This window comes from Monopterus albus, unplaced genomic scaffold (genome assembly GCF_001952655.1).
Source record: "Monopterus albus unplaced genomic scaffold, M_albus_1.0 scaffold86.1, whole genome shotgun sequence".
NCBI classification, from domain to species: domain Eukaryota; kingdom Metazoa; phylum Chordata; class Actinopteri; order Synbranchiformes; family Synbranchidae; genus Monopterus; species Monopterus albus.
In genome coordinates, this window is record NW_018127966.1 from 1,294,381 (window position 1) to 1,312,342 (window position 17,962).

A 17,962-nucleotide genomic window follows, 5' to 3' on the forward strand; every position below is an offset into this window, starting at 1 on the left:
GTTTGACAGGTCTGGGTTTGTCTTGGATATGATGGATTCTAATTTATTATATAAAGACAAATTAGCTGGTGATAATGTATTTACCACTGACATCTGCTGAAATACGGTTATATAAATGAGCAATTGCTGCTGCCAGACATCACATATATGTTGAATCTGACACTACATTTTACATTAATAAATAAAAATGGTAATAGTTTGGAGGCAAAGTGTGTTTGAGACTGCTGTGATGACATTTCTGCTTTATGTAACACTACAGAGGAGAGAAAGATGAGAATTAGAGAAAGAAAACACAAAGTCTTCAGAGGTGTAGTGAAAACTACCTACTAATATACTGAACTCTAAAACCAAATCATGCTTTATTTTGTTTTCACGTATGTAACATACTGTATCTAAAAAATAATTCCAACAAAGTATGTATACTAAATAAAATCTGAGGAAAAGAGAGTACTGATATGTGTTGTTCGCCATGAACAGCATATCCTGAAACAGTATCAAGACAAGAATAGGTGGATTACTGCATTTCTATCTAGAAGGGTTTGAGACCAAGTCTGAGACCTGGATCCCCAAAACCAGAACAGGCAAGTAGATTAATCTAGAGCTTGTTATCAGTAAAAATGTAGCTCTATCTCCCAGCCTGAAGCACAATCACTGACATTCATATTAACAAGTTCTGAACAACTGGTAGTAACTGCTAATACCAGTAATTGTTCAAATACTGTAGCTCTGCCAAGTTACAACTTAGGGGCAAATGTTGCTAATGTTTCTTTTTTTTCATGTCTCTAAATGTTAAAAATGTACGAAGAAAATAATGTATAAGAAAAAATACTTTTTTGAAGTATGTTAACTATGTATGCTTTGCTAACTTATCCACATATTTAGTTGTAGAAATCTGCTCCAAAATTTGTCTTAATGTAGAGAGGTGTTGTCAAAGGCTCCTGTCACCCAGACTCACTGAACAGCACTGGCAACAGCGCAGAGACATTAGCTTCCAAAAGCGTTTGTGTGGGGGTCATCCTCTCTAACCAATCAGAGATTTTCAATAATTTTGGCTTGATCAGTAAGTTTTGTTGCATTGTCATTTATTGTAATTTCAAAAAGAGCTGAGCTGAGCCTGGCAGAGCGTAGCAGATCATAGCAGAGCTCAGTGGAGCAGGAGTGGATTGACTGGGAGTTTGATGCTAGTGCTACATAAAGTTACATATTGCATCTTAAAGCAGACAACTTCAGCATGCTTAGCTGACTTTGCTGGTGTGATGGGAGGTTCAGTCGGCCTTGTGCTGAACTAGTTTAAAACTGAAGTACAAAGACAAATTCAACACATAAAATCAATAAATCACATCTGTTAGTCAACACATCTAATTGGATCATAACATCCAATACACTGAGACTCTAACAAGTGATAACTGGTTCATATGCCAGATTATATATATTGTCTTGTTTTTCACTAAACTGTCTACATGTGCTGCAAAAATGTGCTTCTAACAAGCCATTTATTTTTGTTTTGTGGACGTCAAAATCAAAAATCTAATTGTAAAATCATACAAATTCCATGATCATGAATGTCAAAGGCTTCTTACAGACACAGGAGTCGTCTGCCTTATATTAAGATATTCTTTTTCCAGTACAGCTCTTGTTTCGCAGCTGGGGCCCTCAATGACTCCCTGAAGACACAACACTTAAGAACCACAATAAGATGGCAGGGGCTCTCCACAGTCCAATATCACTGAACGTGATAGAAAAGTCTGTAATCTGAAATCACAGCTGTCTAGGTCTCATTACTGGCGACACAACAAGGATCCAATAGCTCCCAGAGGTCAAGGCGTGATGCGTGAGACATCAGTAAGTTTCATGAGAACACTTTATCACTTTTGCCTTCCAGGAAAAAAAAAGAACTGGGCTAGCAGTCCATGTCATATCAATAAAACCCCAGACATTGAAGGATTTGTTTTTGCTGTCATATGATGAACATCTGCAAAGTTCTCTCTTGTGAAAAAAAACTTTTGAAATGTGTTGTGAAATGTGTGTGTGTGTTGCTCACAGTGCAGAATTCAAGCCTTCAGGCCAGGGAAAGTTTTGCAATAACTGCTCCATTCCCTTAGTTGATATTGCCTGATTGTAAGGTAAAACATCCAGACACCTTCATACTGGTACATCAGTAAAGCACAACTGTAGACAAAAATAACAAAATATTCACAACAGGCTGTAGCTTCATATTTACAGGACACATGTGAGTGTGGTATCTCCTCAATTAATGTTCCACCAGAAAGTGAATAAACATATTCCCCAATTGTTGTTGCACAAATAAAAGGGCCACTGAGGACTCGTGGGTGCAGAGTGCCGCAGTCTAGCACAAGTCACGAAAGCATTTTATCGGCCTTATAAATTAACACCATGGCCAGGAGGAGCAAACACAAGCACTCCCCTGGGGAAGGCAATTTAAAGAGAGGACGGAGACGGTGCGTCAGGCCACCGTTTGGACAGATCAAATCGACCTCAAATGCGATCCAGTGTGAGATGCAGCAGAAATTGATGGTCAGTGTGTCAATGAGATGACGATGGGGGCAAAAGGTAAATGTCGTGGGGTAGATGTTTGTGTATGTGCATGACTGAAGTTTACATTGGGCTTCTTTCCGTGTGTGCGTAAATCATAAATATCATCACAGCCAACACTGTTTAAGGCCCCTTTGGAGCAATTTCACCTACTTTATTAAGCAATAATTTATACATTTCAATGGAAGTGGATATATGGCACGCCACTGGAATGGATCCTTTCATACATGACTGAATCAGTTGATGGATGTGGCATCACTAATCAAATTCATTGTGGTAGCCACTTGGGAATTTGGCCTTGAGAAAAATAAGCCTTGTATGTTTATGAAATACCATCACAATGCCAATTACATAACAAAATCTTAAAATATAAATGCTTTATACAAATTTTAATAATCATTAATTCTGTCGTCAAGTCAGAAGAAAGTAAATCAAAGGAGCTATCATGTATTGACTGGGGATATGAATGACTAAAACACTGACAAGGAAATCCTCTGCTGCATTTCAGCTGAACCGACCTGTTTGATAAATTGATCAGTTAAGAGGTTTCACATTTGAATAGAAAGTGCTGCTGTAATTGGGTCACAGATTTTTATTTTATTTTTTTATTTTTGGTGAAAAAATGAGAATACGTAACATGACAAATCACCCCGATTCCCAGATGTGTCACCCCAACCCCCCTCCTGGTTATTCCTGTGACCTTTGAGACTATAAGGAAATAAAAAAGCATTAGTAGGACTCTGAATAAACAAAATGACTTTAAATGACTCCTTTGGGTAGCCACAGGTCCACAGCATGTTTAATTTGACATTTCAGTGTATAAGTATTTTACATTCTGTTTGACACTAAGTGAAACCTCCATATTAAAATTCCAACAGCAGTTTTTGATTTCCTCAGATCAAAGATGAGCCCAAGAAATGTGGTTTAATCACGGTACATAAGACTGCCCCCCCCCAAAAAAAAACCTTAGGTCTTAACTTCAATCATGTCCACTCATGACACAAAGCTAATCTTGCACCGCTGCACCACGCCTTATTAAATAAAGATCACTAACTGAACACATGTAGCTGTAATATGGCAATCTGGTGAAAATTAGAAAAAAACATGAGGGTATAATTGCTTTGAGGTTATGATATGAAATCACAGACAGTGGGATTTAAAGCTGATGTGGTCCTGTTGCTAAGATACTTGGTAATGTCACTGAAACAAGCCTATAACTGCACTTGGTTGTAGTTCACAAGTCCTCATAGATTCAGTCACTGGGTGAATGAAGCTGTTCATGTGACCAGGTGTGGTGTTTTCTAAATCATTGCCATTTTATGTTATTGAGTCAGAGTCATGTGATGAAGTATTTAGTATTGGCAGTTAACTACACAGCATATATTTCTGTTTTCTTTAGGTTAGGAATCACCTAGAACACAGCAAATACACTGCAGTGCAGCAGGTAAACCCTGTCATCTAATCGAATACTGACTCTTAAAGTCGTTCTTGTATGCTCAGGATAGGTGGGGAAACTTGTCATACGTTCATATTATTTCTTTCTTTTTTTTAATACAGCAAATACAGTTAATGCCATAATATTTATGAATCAAACTCCACGGTGTGATTTGAACACAGGGGAAATTACTTCTATTCATGTGTAGATTTGGTTTTTCAGTTAGGAAAAATAACATTTTAAGGCACAATACTTGTTAGTACCAAGCAGTCTAAACACTTTTATTATTGCCAATAGTAAGAAGTGGGGAGAAAAATCCTTCGTAAAGACAGAACATGGTTTGCTAGACTGTTAATGTTTGGCAATATGAGGAGTTAGAGCAGCACACTGTTGTTGGGTGTTGTGTTTGATGTAAATAAAATCAAACTGAAGACATGAAATAAGATAATGGCAAGATGTGAATTTACAGTGAAGTTCATCGTGTTGTAATAAACTTTTTGCTGCCAAGGTTCCCAACCCATAAAGATCATATTCCATCAGTTTGTTCAGTATAAAACACCTACAAGTCCAGAGAAACCTACTTATATTCAAGGCTGGAAGTGGACATGAGTGTTGATGTTTTTACTTTGTAAACATCAATAATAATTTCATATTACTGGAATATTTTACACAAACACACTTCCATCAAAATAACAAAAAAATGGGAACATGAGGATCCTTAAAATCTAATGTCAGCTATGTCACCACAGACAAAAATATGAATTTTCTTACACTTGTTATTATGTTTGTTATTTAAAAGAAACAAATGTTGGTTTCAGTATTCCTATTGACCTACTTTATTTACTGTATTTGCTGTTTGTTGTGGTGTGAAGGGATGCCAAGGCCACTTCCCACTCGTGTGAAGGAACAACACGTAGACCTACAGTTGTCCCCTCATCATCTGTCTGGCCTTCCTGCTCTTCCATCACACAATAGTTCTACCTCCTTAACAACACATACTGCATACGGTAAATTTCTAATTTATAAACTGTATATACAGCCCAGATATATAGCAGTATGGCAATGGTATACTTACCCACCATTTTTCTTTTTTAAACAACTGGGTACTCTGTTGTCACCTTTCTATCTATTTTCTCAAGGTCAGAACATGATGGCTGGAATGCCAGACATGAGACAGAGGTAATGAGTTTGGAATGGCATTTAGAGCCGTAAGAACCTCGAGACTCACACCTGACTCATCACACTAGAAAAAATAGATAGTGTTAATGAAAATATATGGCTCAATCCTTAGTTCAGACTCAGAAAAAAATCTACAATTGGAAGCAGGATTCTGACCTGCAAAGAATGTAGCTGTCAAATAACTATCTCATATTTAAAGAACTGCATTCTCACACAGTATTTCACTACAGAACTGTCTTCACAAATCTACTGCACAGTTGCACCTAGTAATTCATGACAGAAACCTCGGTGTACCCTTTATAAAGTGGAGTACTTTGGCAGACAGGCTATTTATTCGCCAGTAAACGACTTGTCTCTACAAACAGCCATTTATCTTTGTCACATCTGAATTTTTAAGCAACCCAGAAGTGTTTTTCACAACAATTGTTGACAATCATCATAGTTCATAATTAATATCAATGTAGTGACATTGTAGTGACAATTTCTAAGTTGTTTGCCAGTTGCCCAACCTGTCCTCTAGGGTCTAGTTGATGAGAAAGGCCTGAACAAAGACATTTATGTTCCAGTGTGTCTGTTTGTACCGTTTGGGAATGAGGCACTGGTTGAACCTGAACTACTAATTAATTCAACCAAACTTTTTTCCCCTTAAATGCATTCAAAGCCACTGTTTGCTCTCGTATATGGCCCTTTATACCCTAGGCAATATATCTGTTCTCATAGGCCACAGCAAGCAGCGAAAGTCATGTTTATTCCACCCATAAATGACAGATACTTGTTCTGTCAGCAGCGCTGGGGAGGCAAATGTTTTTCTGAGCCTCTTACTGCTCTCAATCTCGACACCATTCTGCCATGAGAGGAGACAACGCTTGTTTACCCAGAAGCCAATGGGCCTCCCTGATTGCCATCCCAGCGGTAATGGCCAAGGACGAAGCAGATCAATAGCCATCTGCACCCATTCCTAAAGCAATAATATTCAATAGGAAAACCCATTTACTTTTACTTACCTTTGCTTTATTTTGTTTTACCATAAGGACAGGCAGTTCTGAAGAAGATGGATGGTAGTTGTGATTATGGATTGTTTTTATTTTTGTATTGCTTTTTTATAAAATTGAAATAGAGGTAAGAGAAAGAGCAATAATGATGAAAAGAGCTCAGATTGTGAAATGATGACTACATTTATCAGAAAATGATCTCAGTCATAGTCTGATCAAGAATCAAGATTCTCTAGAACTATGTGACTGATAATCCTTGTTGTCTTGTTTGACCTTGAATGTATGAATACTGATCTAGAGCAGTAGCTTTAGTACAGTATAATGGCAAAACAATGATTACAGCTAGATAAGGATAATACCAACTTATGGCCCCTAGAAAATTTAATAACACTCAGCCATTATCACAAAACAGTTCTTTTATGAACCACCAACAAATATGAGGTTATAAAGGTCAGTTAAATGCCACATTTGTGTGTATATGTGTGTCCGTGTGTCAGCACATGAATGCTATCGCTTGGTAAACACAGGAAGTTTAATATGAGTGCGTGTTGTGCTGAACTTGCCTTAGAGTCAGTTCACAAATCCTCCTGCAGTCAGAACAACCAGATCTCCCAGGTGAAGCCCTCTCAGATCAAATTATCTCCTGTTCTGTGAGATAGAAGAAAAAAATGAGAAATTACTTTATTTGTTGAAAACATTTTTCATCTTTCAGTATACACTTCAACATGGCACTTCACCCCAGCACTGAACAATTTCCTTCTACCCATTTTCTCTCACCAGTGTTTTTCCTGGTGCAAGGTGAATTATGCTTCCTTATATTTTCCTTTCTGTGGCTGTTGTTTGACTCGATCTACCTAACTAAACACCCCATCTGGCTGCCCTCTGTGTAACCTTGAATTTAACTCCAAAGACTTTCCCCGAATCCTTAGCAAAGCTTCTAGGAATGATATTTCTTTATTTTGGCCCAGGGCTGACCTGCTGTAGATATTTACTTTTTTTTAATGATGCTGTCACACTCAGTGTGTGCTACTGGGACAATTCATCAGAATAAAATTGTAACATTGTCACTGGATGGATGGTGTGTGGTTATTTTCACTGTTTGCTCCAGAAGTAAACTCTTTAATACACCTAATATAAAATGTTGTAAAATATGTTACTGTGTTACGTTATGTCAACATCATTGGTGAGTAGGCTGTAGCAACAAAATCAAATTTCAAACCCTTAAACCTTTAGCCCCATGTAGCACTGCAGTGGCGTCTACAGGGATTTGGAGCAGTCTGTGTGTTCTGTGTTTTGGCTCAGCTGAAGTTTTCCAAGCGTGTCACCAGCATAGTCACTGACTCTAATCCTATATTGTGTGAGTATTAGGAGGCACTTTTTATCCAAGCTACCAAATTATGAAAATTTAATTGACTATATTAAATTTCTGTCTAGGTATCAAGGTTGTGGTTTACATGAGTTCTTGACCCAGACTTACCCAGTCTGTACTTCTACTCTAAAAACTCAAAAGAGATATTGTTCAGTTTTGTGAGTAAAGGTGATTTAGATTTAAACTTTACATAATTTATCATCTGTTCATTGGGCCGTAGTCTACAGTATGAACTAAGAGCACAGTGTGGTGACAGAGGACCACCAACTGTCAACTGCTCAACAGAAATGATCATTTTGATGGGGCAGCTGCAGCCGTATGTGAATTCAGCGCCTCACTGGACTTTGCCCTAAAAGGTTAGGAACACTTGCAATTAATCATCTGGTATCTGCTTTGCAACGAGTATTGTTTCCAAATTTATCATAATGGAAGGCCTTTGCAGGCATCTGTGTCTCCCAGTCATGCCATCCATGTGCCCACAGTAGGAGTCATGGGATGTCAGCTGTAATTTAGGTGGCACACACTGACCCCCACTGTTCCAGCTTTGGTTAATCCAAGTGAAGGCACATAGAGGACACAGCAGGGCACTATAATCCCCATGACTTAGGTGCTCAAACATACTATATTCCAATTTGTGGCTGCCATTATGTACAATTGGTGGTTGACACTAGTGCAAATCAGTTTGGAAATACTGTCTGTGTTAATGCCAGACTGAGGAAATGGAACTTCTGCTTCTAGTAGCACAAGTGTCTTGCTGTATTTATTAGGCTGCAGGGATCATAAACACAATGTATTGTTATGTTAGCACAACAGTCTATCCACAAACATGGCTATGGGACCCAACAAGCTATATTCTTTACATAGTAGCTTATAATGTGGAAGCATCTGCAACTGGTCTAAAATATATTGCATCAGTTAGTGTATGTGCTGTCCTCTGAAAAAAAATGTCTCCATTTATTTTCCAATTTTAAGATTAAAACTTTTCAAAATGTATGTTTGTATATACTGTGTATCCACATCTTTGTGTGCATTTCTTCGTCCTCTGTGTCCATACACTTTCCTCACAGTCCTACTGCCTTTATCAGCGTAAAGCTGCCTAAACAGCTGCAGCCTTCTAACAAGAACCTTGGGACAGCTGGTCATCCACACACACACACACACACACACACACACACACACACACACACACACAGTGTGTCATTCGAACACATACTGTACAACCCCTCCCACACACATAGCACAACATTTTAACACACATTTCCTCAGCCTCTCTCCAGTCCTCTTGTATCTATCCCAGGTGGAATTGGGTTGAACAATGGCATGATGGGAGGGTGTTGTTTGGTGGGCTTGGTGGATAGTAGAATCCTCCCCAAGGTGACCTCTGAGGGGCGGTGGGGGAAGAGTTGAGGGCTTTGACGGTGTAATGGACTGGTGTCACTCTGACCAGAGATGCTTAGCGGAGTAATGATATCATCTTGATGCTGAGAGCTAGAAATCACATAGCTCCAATTTATTTTGGTTGTTTCTTATACTCCTCTTTGCTGGAACTGAAATCTGACATGGATGTATGTATGCATTTACAAAAACTATGTATATATTTACAGACCTGTCCCATTTGCTCTCCCTTTAAAAGTCAGTGCAATTAGATGAAATATTCATGGGAATCCATGATTTTTACAGAAACACCATTTTATCTTCTTTCCACGAACTCACTAAATAAGATTGTAAAATACACCAGCATACGTCTTTTGTGCCAGCAAGTTATTATGACAAAATGTTATGTGTCATGGTTTGGCAACATCTAGGGACTGTATTGGCATGAAAACAGGAGCAGAGGTAAAAAGTCCACATTAGCAGGAGGTTGCTAGATACAAAACACAGGACTTTCCTACAGGAGAGCTGAGTTCAATTTGAGTGTGTGGCTTGTGTTTTTCAAGAGTTTTTGTTCCTAAACATGACAGCGTGGTTTTGTTCTTAAATATAACCAAGTAGTGTTTGTGCCTAAACATAACTAAGTGTTTTGTCTGGCAAGATATAATGAAACCGTGAGGATTTCGTAATTGTAAGGTCATATTTATGACAGTTTCCAAGATGATGGAGTTCCTCTAGCTTGCTGCTAGTTAGACTGCTAGCTTGCTATTATGTTTATGGCTGTTTCTATGACAACAACGGTCCATATGGCTTGGTAGTGCGATGTACAATGAGGAAAGAGACAAAAGGCCATATGGGCCATACAGGTTGGAGGACTTGTTGCACCAAACATGCATGTTTGTTTTATCCCACAGCTGGCAGAGAAGGAAAATATGTGTATAACTGTATTGTACAAACTATATACATGAGCTGTGTTGAATTTTGCTTAAACTATTTATAGTTAACATGCACACTTCAAGTATATATTGTAAAATATTGTCTTTGCAGAAAAAGCATATGATACAGCTATATAGTAGCATATACTTTAGCTGGTAATTTGTTTCTGAAAATTACTGCACATATGGATACAGTAAAATTAAAGAGGATCTACTTTTATGAGAATCCTTGCCTACTTTATTTCTCTACTATTAAATAATTCTTTAAAAAATACATTCTCAACCTTATCTGAATGAGATGAGTGAGACAGGGTACAACTACACTGAAGAGTAATCAGCAGTTGTTGAAGCAATGCAGCTGATAAATCAGTCCATCGCCAGTGCTACTTTAAGTCAACGAGGCTACACAGATTCACATGAGATCCAGATCACGATTTAATTACCTTGAAATGAACCGACAAAAAAAAGTATCTTGAACTTTCATATATATTGATCTCAATTATTTCAGCCCTAGAGGGTTCAACACACACACACACATAAAGTGAAAACAGAAGAGTGTTTTCTGCCTCCCATCCCCGACCCTCCCCCTTCTTCCAACAGAGATTTTACTCTCTCCTGGTGTGGAGGTGTTCAGAGAAAAAAAAAACGAGTAAAGGAAAAATAGCCTGGGGCACCTGGCAGAGGATTTGACCTGTTCCCTTGCAGTCAGAGGCAGAGAGGAAGAAAACACACTTTTTCCCACACTAGCTGTATTCAGGTTTAAGGATTGAAAAGCAAAATGGTGCCCCTAAAGGTGGAAGCCTTCATCTCTCTCTCCCATTATGTAGTGCGTGCAACATGGAACAATCCAGACGTTGTGCTGACCTGCCCTGTCTGCTCTCAGCTTACACACCCAAAATAAGATAAATAACAATAAAGGTCTCCATGTTTACCAAGGGTCCCTGGGTCTGCTGCGTCACGTTCATTTACTTTCAGTCTTATGGCATCACAGCTAGTCACGCGATGGTGTGTTCAGCACCTTGATTATGTATGAAACTTGATGTTTTATGTGCTGTAATAGAAGAAAGTCTGCCCTTATGAAAACCTTCGCTCAGCATCTGTGTTTGGTCCATTCAGCTTCATTTAATAAAGAGCATCCACTTCCCAGACTTGGAAGAACAAATTTCACTTTTAAAAACAATCACATTAATGTGGCTTCCTGAAAAATGATTTATCCTAGGAAAGTTGTGAACATGAAGACCCTGGAATTAAACAAAAACACTTCTGGGTCAGGGTACAAGTTTTAATTAGTCAACAACTCACAGCCCTGTAATATACCACAGAAACTTACTTCTACAAAAGGAGAGTTTTTATGTCAATCACACAGATATTTGATAATAACTCATGTTTTCCACAATGGTTCTGGTACCATGGGATAACACTCCAATTGTACTGCACTGCACAATAACTGTATTTCATATTTCTGAGAAGGGGGCACATGGAATCGCTGACACCACTTTTCCTCCACTGTATTTTCATGGTGGAGTTGTGTGCACTGATAGTTATGATAATTTGATCTGAGAAGACACAGAGATTTGAACTAGCAGAGAGGAGGATGCAAATCCCTTAGTAAATCCCTACACTATATAGCCCTCAGCCTGCTGGGAGAGTTTAATATCTACTGGAATGATTAAACTGAAAAGGTGAAACCACCATTGTAGTAATAAGAAGTAGGCCTGTGCAACAGGGGTTGGGGAGTGGGCTAATAGTTTGCACTGTAACTCTGACCTCCAGTGTACACAGACAATCCAGAATGATAATTTCTTAAATTTATTTGCATCTAGGCTCCCCCCCCACTTTTTTTAATCATTCAACTCTGAAAATTCTACATAAATGGAACAAATTGGGGAGCAATCCTTTTGTTTTTATTATTTTAATTTCTTAGTTTTTAATCATAATTACTGTTTTGCGATTCAAAATGAACTACACTGACATTCACCTGTACCAAACGAATGATTCTTCTGTTGTCAGCTCAGTTTGATATTTTATTGTTTAGCTTTTTCATGAATTTTTACACCTATTATTCCTTTAAAACATTAAATATCACATATTTAACATATTTATTACATTTATTTTACATGTTTTGAAATAACATACAAGAGAATTTTTTATTTTATTGAATAATTTCTTATTAATTTAGACTAAAGTACATTAACGTTACTGGCTGCAGCACCCGAGAAGAAATGGTCAGGTTTGAATAGACCAACTGCATACTGAATTGGAGTGGAGGCCACAATTTATTCCTCCTAATAATTACGGTAATTAAACGTTCCATATTATATTTCACTAAAGTTAAATCTAAACAAGACAGAAACACGAGAATATTAAAGTAGCCGCTCTACTGGAATCATCTTTCTCATCAGCTGTCAAATGCAGGAACAATACTCCTTTCCTTTGTCAATTAATTTCCTCATTACTTCATTATATTAAACTATTATGGAACTGATAGCACTGCCTTTAAAGTGCATATGATGAGCAGAACTGATTGGTCATGATTGTTCTTAGCCCCTTGAAAAGCCCATTGATAAATCATGCATGATGATAGATGGCTCCTGATCTCATCCTTTTTCCAAGTCTGCCTTTCAAAAACAAGAGTGTCCCACCACTCACATGCCACATAGTGAATAACATGTCTCGGGTCTTGGTTTGCTAAATGTGTGGGCACAGTGTCGCCAGCCGCTTCTTTACTCCTGCCAGCGAGGAGCTTTATTCAGAGCGCATAACACGCTATCCCTATATCCCATCACCCATGGCGAGGCTCCCAAACCAACTGGTAGAATTCACTATTGTAGTGACACTGATGTGATCTCTCACTGGCGTCCTGCCTGCAAACAACTGTTTATCTGGAAGCCGCATCCAAGTCAGGTACCACCACCAGACACTGGACGCGTCACCTGTCACTGGCTTCTACAAAGACCTGCGAGGGTTTTATACGTCTTTATACTCCTTTTAGCCTTTTTTTTAGCCACTTGTCTTCAGCTCTTTGACATTTTTAATTAAACTTTTCACATACAGTCACTGAGCTCATTGTGCTGGGAGTGGCTGGCCATGGTTTGTGGGGTTGTCTATGGGCTCCGGTGTGATTGGTTCTAGACAGGAGACATGTGATAGTGGAGTCAGTAGCACTAGTTACACTTTTACATTACTGTGGGTCACTTTATTCAAAATAATATTAAGATATTGATACACAGAACATCAAAACGACCAGTTGGTTAGGGTGCATATACATGATAGTATTTATCACTCACCCGTGATGATACAGGACCTTCCATTAACATGTTTGCATTGACTCACTGACTTACTGTAACATTTCAAAAACAGACCTGTAGCAAAATTATATTTGCTTTGACTGGTTTATACTTTGTCTGGTCAACAGAATCAAACAGCTGGCTGACACTGCACCACCCGATTCCACAGGCCTCATCTAAATGTCTATTAATAGCATTAATCAGTGTGGCCCTTATAAAACCCATGAGGTTTTGGGTAGAACCAAATGTGTTGGCGTTCTATGAAAAAGGTCATGGAGGGATTTCTTTGTAAGCAAATATAGTACTCTTGTAAAAATAAATTCCAGTTCAAGTATTTGTGTAGGCAGGTTAAATATCCTTAACTGTGCCAAAGGCATCAAAGCACTGACCTTCTGCAGTGTAGGGGTAGAAACATTTAGACTGATATTATTCTTCTCAATGCTTTTGAATAAATCATTACATTATTAAGTAGTAATAAATTACCTTAACAAGCAAAACTAATTTTATAACTATCATTTCACTGTAAAATTGTTTTTAAGTAAATTAAACTTATAGTATACAGTAAACAATAAGTAAGTCCTCCTTCTTCCTTTTCATATAGACATTTATATAGATGTGTATGTGTTCTACTATCATGTTACAACTATCTTACTGTGCTTTGTTCAGTGGATTATGTTTTAAAAAAACCCTCAAATTAATCGGGGGGGAACTGAGTAAAATGAGAGGATGGGAACAAATGGACGTTCAAAGGGTTGTAATGTTTTGTTGTCTATGTTTTCTGTGTTTGATTTTTGTTCAGTGTTATGTTTTCTTGTTGTATGTCACTGCCTTGTTGTCATTCCTCACACTGCTGAAACCTTTATGGCTTGAATGTCAACTCCAAATGCCAGTGATTTTAGCCATAGTAACCGCAGTAGGGCAATATGGGAGGCCGGCGGGTCAGCACGCTACCGGTACAGACTAGGGTTGATTTACTCTCCATTACTCATTTACCGTCAAAATAGACATGCGTGTTAACTTGTAACACAGGATGAAATGCATTTTTATCTTTTGTATTATCCTGCTAAACAGTATCCAGGCACAAAAGCAACCGACTTGCGGGGTAAATGCAGCGGACTCATTCAGGCTCCATACACAGTAATTCTGATCGAGCCCCTTTAGTCTCTGCTGGCTAAATCCTCTGTTAGAGATAGAGGCTGTGTTTGATCCCCTGCAGGATCTCACTTTATCTCTCTTGCAAATCTGCTGCCAGATGACAGGGTTAGCTTTGTGGACTGTGGCTGCCCACGCGCTGTTAAAGATCGACACGATGCTTGGTGCCACAGTGTTCCTGCTGGTTTACTATTCTGGACCCATGGACTTATCAGTCTGAAAAGCAGTCTTCGTCTTCAAGATGCAATATATGTTGTTTTTGTTTATATATAATTTTCATTACATAAAATATACATTCATCTTAATGTGGCATTTATTTTTGATATTAAACTAGCTGTGAAAATGGTTTCATGGCACTTTATTTTTTATCAGCTTCCAGTTTATTATTAAAAGAAACTACTGTATTTATTTATTTTGTGGTGATTTTGCCCATTTTGAAATTTTGAATAAATTTGGAAAGAAGCTAACTGCATTCATTTTTTGTCAACATAAACTCAAATGTGCTGTTATGCTTGTTGTAAATAAAACAGCAGAACTGTAGTACCGATCATTATTAGCATTACAAAAGTAGAAAGTGGTTTAACAGAGATTTCACATTAAGTGGAAACTGAAAAGAAATTAGGAAAAAATAAGGAGAAGCAATAGTATGATGTTTGCCCAGTGCAGTACTCTGTGTACTACTGTACACATGCCCAGTTGCTGCTGTGCACAGGAACACACGTGTGTCTTGTGTCATCATTTCATTGGCGCTGTGCAACCAGCTGCTATTGCTGCTTGCTCATTAAACATTTGTAGACTCAATACAAATTCCACCAAGGCTCCCTTTCTCAGGGCAAACACAGCAAAATACAGTATGCAAATTACACCACACTCATCATTCACCTCTGCAGAAAATAGAGCCATCTTCACACCCTACTGTGTCAATAACTGAGGGATGAAGGGGGTCCAGAAGCAAACTTCAGCAATTCATTATGAGCCTGTGTTGCCTCTGGCAAATGAGGATGTTTGCTGCAGTTGACAGCTCATGTCTCTGATGATTATTGTTAAATGCCACAGTGAAGTGTCAATTCACCATGTGAGGGTATATCTATTGGAGCTAAAGCATATTTATGTACAAAGTGTCCATATGAACTTTCTCAAAAAGATTTTTTTAAATCAAGGGAAGCTTCTGTGATAGACTGGCGACCCGTCCAGGGTGTATTCCGCCTCTTACTCTGTGTCAGCTGGGGCCTGCTCTGGCCCCCTACGACCCCCTGCAGGATGAGGGGTAAAGTATTAACAATACAGCAGGAGAGTTCAGTTTTCACTGTACTTTAACGTAACGTCACACAAGTACTGCTGCTCTAGTGCAGTGTCTCCAAGGCAGTGGCAAATTGACTGAAAACCCCTAAGGAGAGAATTTCAGTTGCTGTCATGTTTGCAAAATATACATTCTCGGTTTGCAGGTTATCTCAAAGTGCTTTTTCTGTCTCGTTGAAACTGACAACTTACAATAATGTAATTGCTGGTTTAGTTTTCTTTACTGTTATTATTAAACTGTATATTTTGCTGAACTTTTAGACTCGTCCTGTATACAGTGTTTCTTTCAGGAAATGCAAACTGCATCCATGGATTCTGCTCTAGTATTTAAAAGAGTATCTTTGGCTGATGTTATTTGGATACAGACCTCTTGGACCATATGGTATGTGCTTCTCCTAACCTCATCATAGACAAAAAGCAGGCTGCAGAGACTGTATTGACTGCTGAGTAATCTGGCTACTGGCATGCCGCCCCCACACTGCGAATGTGAGAATAGCCTGCTGGGAGCAAAAACACTCTGGGGCCTGCTTATCAAATGTCGTCCTGTGATCCCAGCTATCTAGGTCCTCCTGGGTCACCCTGTGAGCAAGACGCTGTGAGAGACACTGTAACTCTGAGAAGCCGCCACAAAAAAACCTGGAATCTAACCTCGTGTCACACAGCAAAACTTATTAAATGCAGGAAACATAAATGCTTTTCAAAATTCATGGAAAATATTAACACACATTTTTCTTACTTGTTCTAAAGAATTCCAAAAATTTCACATTAAATACTAGTAGACCTTAACAATACACAATTGCCAGTACCGACATTCAATATTCCAGCATAAAACAGAGCCCATTGTTGGTGTTGCCAGATTATCAACACAACTCTGCGAAGGCAAAATTCTACATTTCCACGTCTGTTTTGGGCCATTGTCCTCTTGGAGGAGCCGATCGTATAATCGTATTAACAACTGTGGTCATGGGAACAGTCTTGAAGCCTTTACCTTTATTATGCTTAAAACATTTTCTTCCTTATTTCTTCTCTTCTTTCTCTTGTTTGTGTTCAGTGTGGCGCACATAAAGATACCAAACAGCACGATAAGTACTTTTCTCCATTACTTTTCTCAATGATAGATTATAAGGTCAAAGACACCGGTGGTGCCTTTATGTAAAGGTATTAGGGCACCAACATTTACTGTACTAGATGAAGTTGTGTGCTTCATGCAGCTAAAGTTCACACAGGTAAAGTGTGCACTAAGAGTTAGTTTACTCCCACCCTCCTCATGGGTAACCTCAAATTTCCTAATCACAGCCACCTTTAAATCCAGTTTGTTTTTGGGCCATTCAAAAGACAACAATCACTTTTTCATTTTGTAAATTCTTAAGAGCCTGAATAATGACAACAGATGTATAGAGTTTGTGCTTTTTTTTTGGTCAGATGTTTTGCATTTATTTCCTTTATTACCTATATAACACAAGGTATCTTGGGTAGATTTCTTTAAGCCACATTTTATTCTTCATGACTTAACCTCTCTCATCAGTTCAAACAAGATTTAAGAGATAAGGCAGAAATTTAACCTTTCCCTGAACTTTGCATGAATGTATGACCCCAAGAGGTATAATGTTTTTCTGGTGTAAGACTAAATAAGCCCAAGGTGTGTTAAATGATTCAGAAAGAATCAACGTTTTTAAACTTATCAGTCCAGAATCTTACTTTGCTTTTGATTGTATTGCAAATTTCAATCAAATTTACAACAGAGGGAATATGTATTCTACATATTGTAATCACAAAAAATTCACAACATAATATCTCTGTTGAAATGGTTCTCTTGTTTATTTAACTGCAGAGGAAGTGAAGTTTTTAAGACATTCGGCTTTCGCAGAGCAGGGTGCCAGTCAACATTCACCTACACATAAGTAAGCACCAGGTCTACAGATAGCTGATGGCTGTCAATCAAACCCATCCCCAGTTGGTCTGTCAGTCGTTTTCTCATGGTTGCTCTGGGCTGGAGAATCCCTGCCCATGTTTTTAGACAAACAGATCAAATTCCTCCTAAAACAGGCCGCTGCCATCGCTTTTGATAACAATGTAATAATTCAAAACAAATGATTCGGCTCTTTGATGAGAGCACTTTTATGGGTCATGAAGACTCGCCCTCGCGCTGACATCTGTTTGACTTTATCTTTTTGAACTTTATCCTCTGCTGGAAAATTTACTGGTTTCGACCAGAGCAGTGTGTTAAAGAGTAAAGCGAACTGAGTCACCGGGCATGACGGCACATCTAAGCCCTGAAACATGTGAGGAACATCAGATTTTCAGCATGATGCCATGGAATTTATAAAATCGGCACATTTTAATATCTAAATATCACCCATGCTGATATCACAGTGGAATTTCACCTGGTT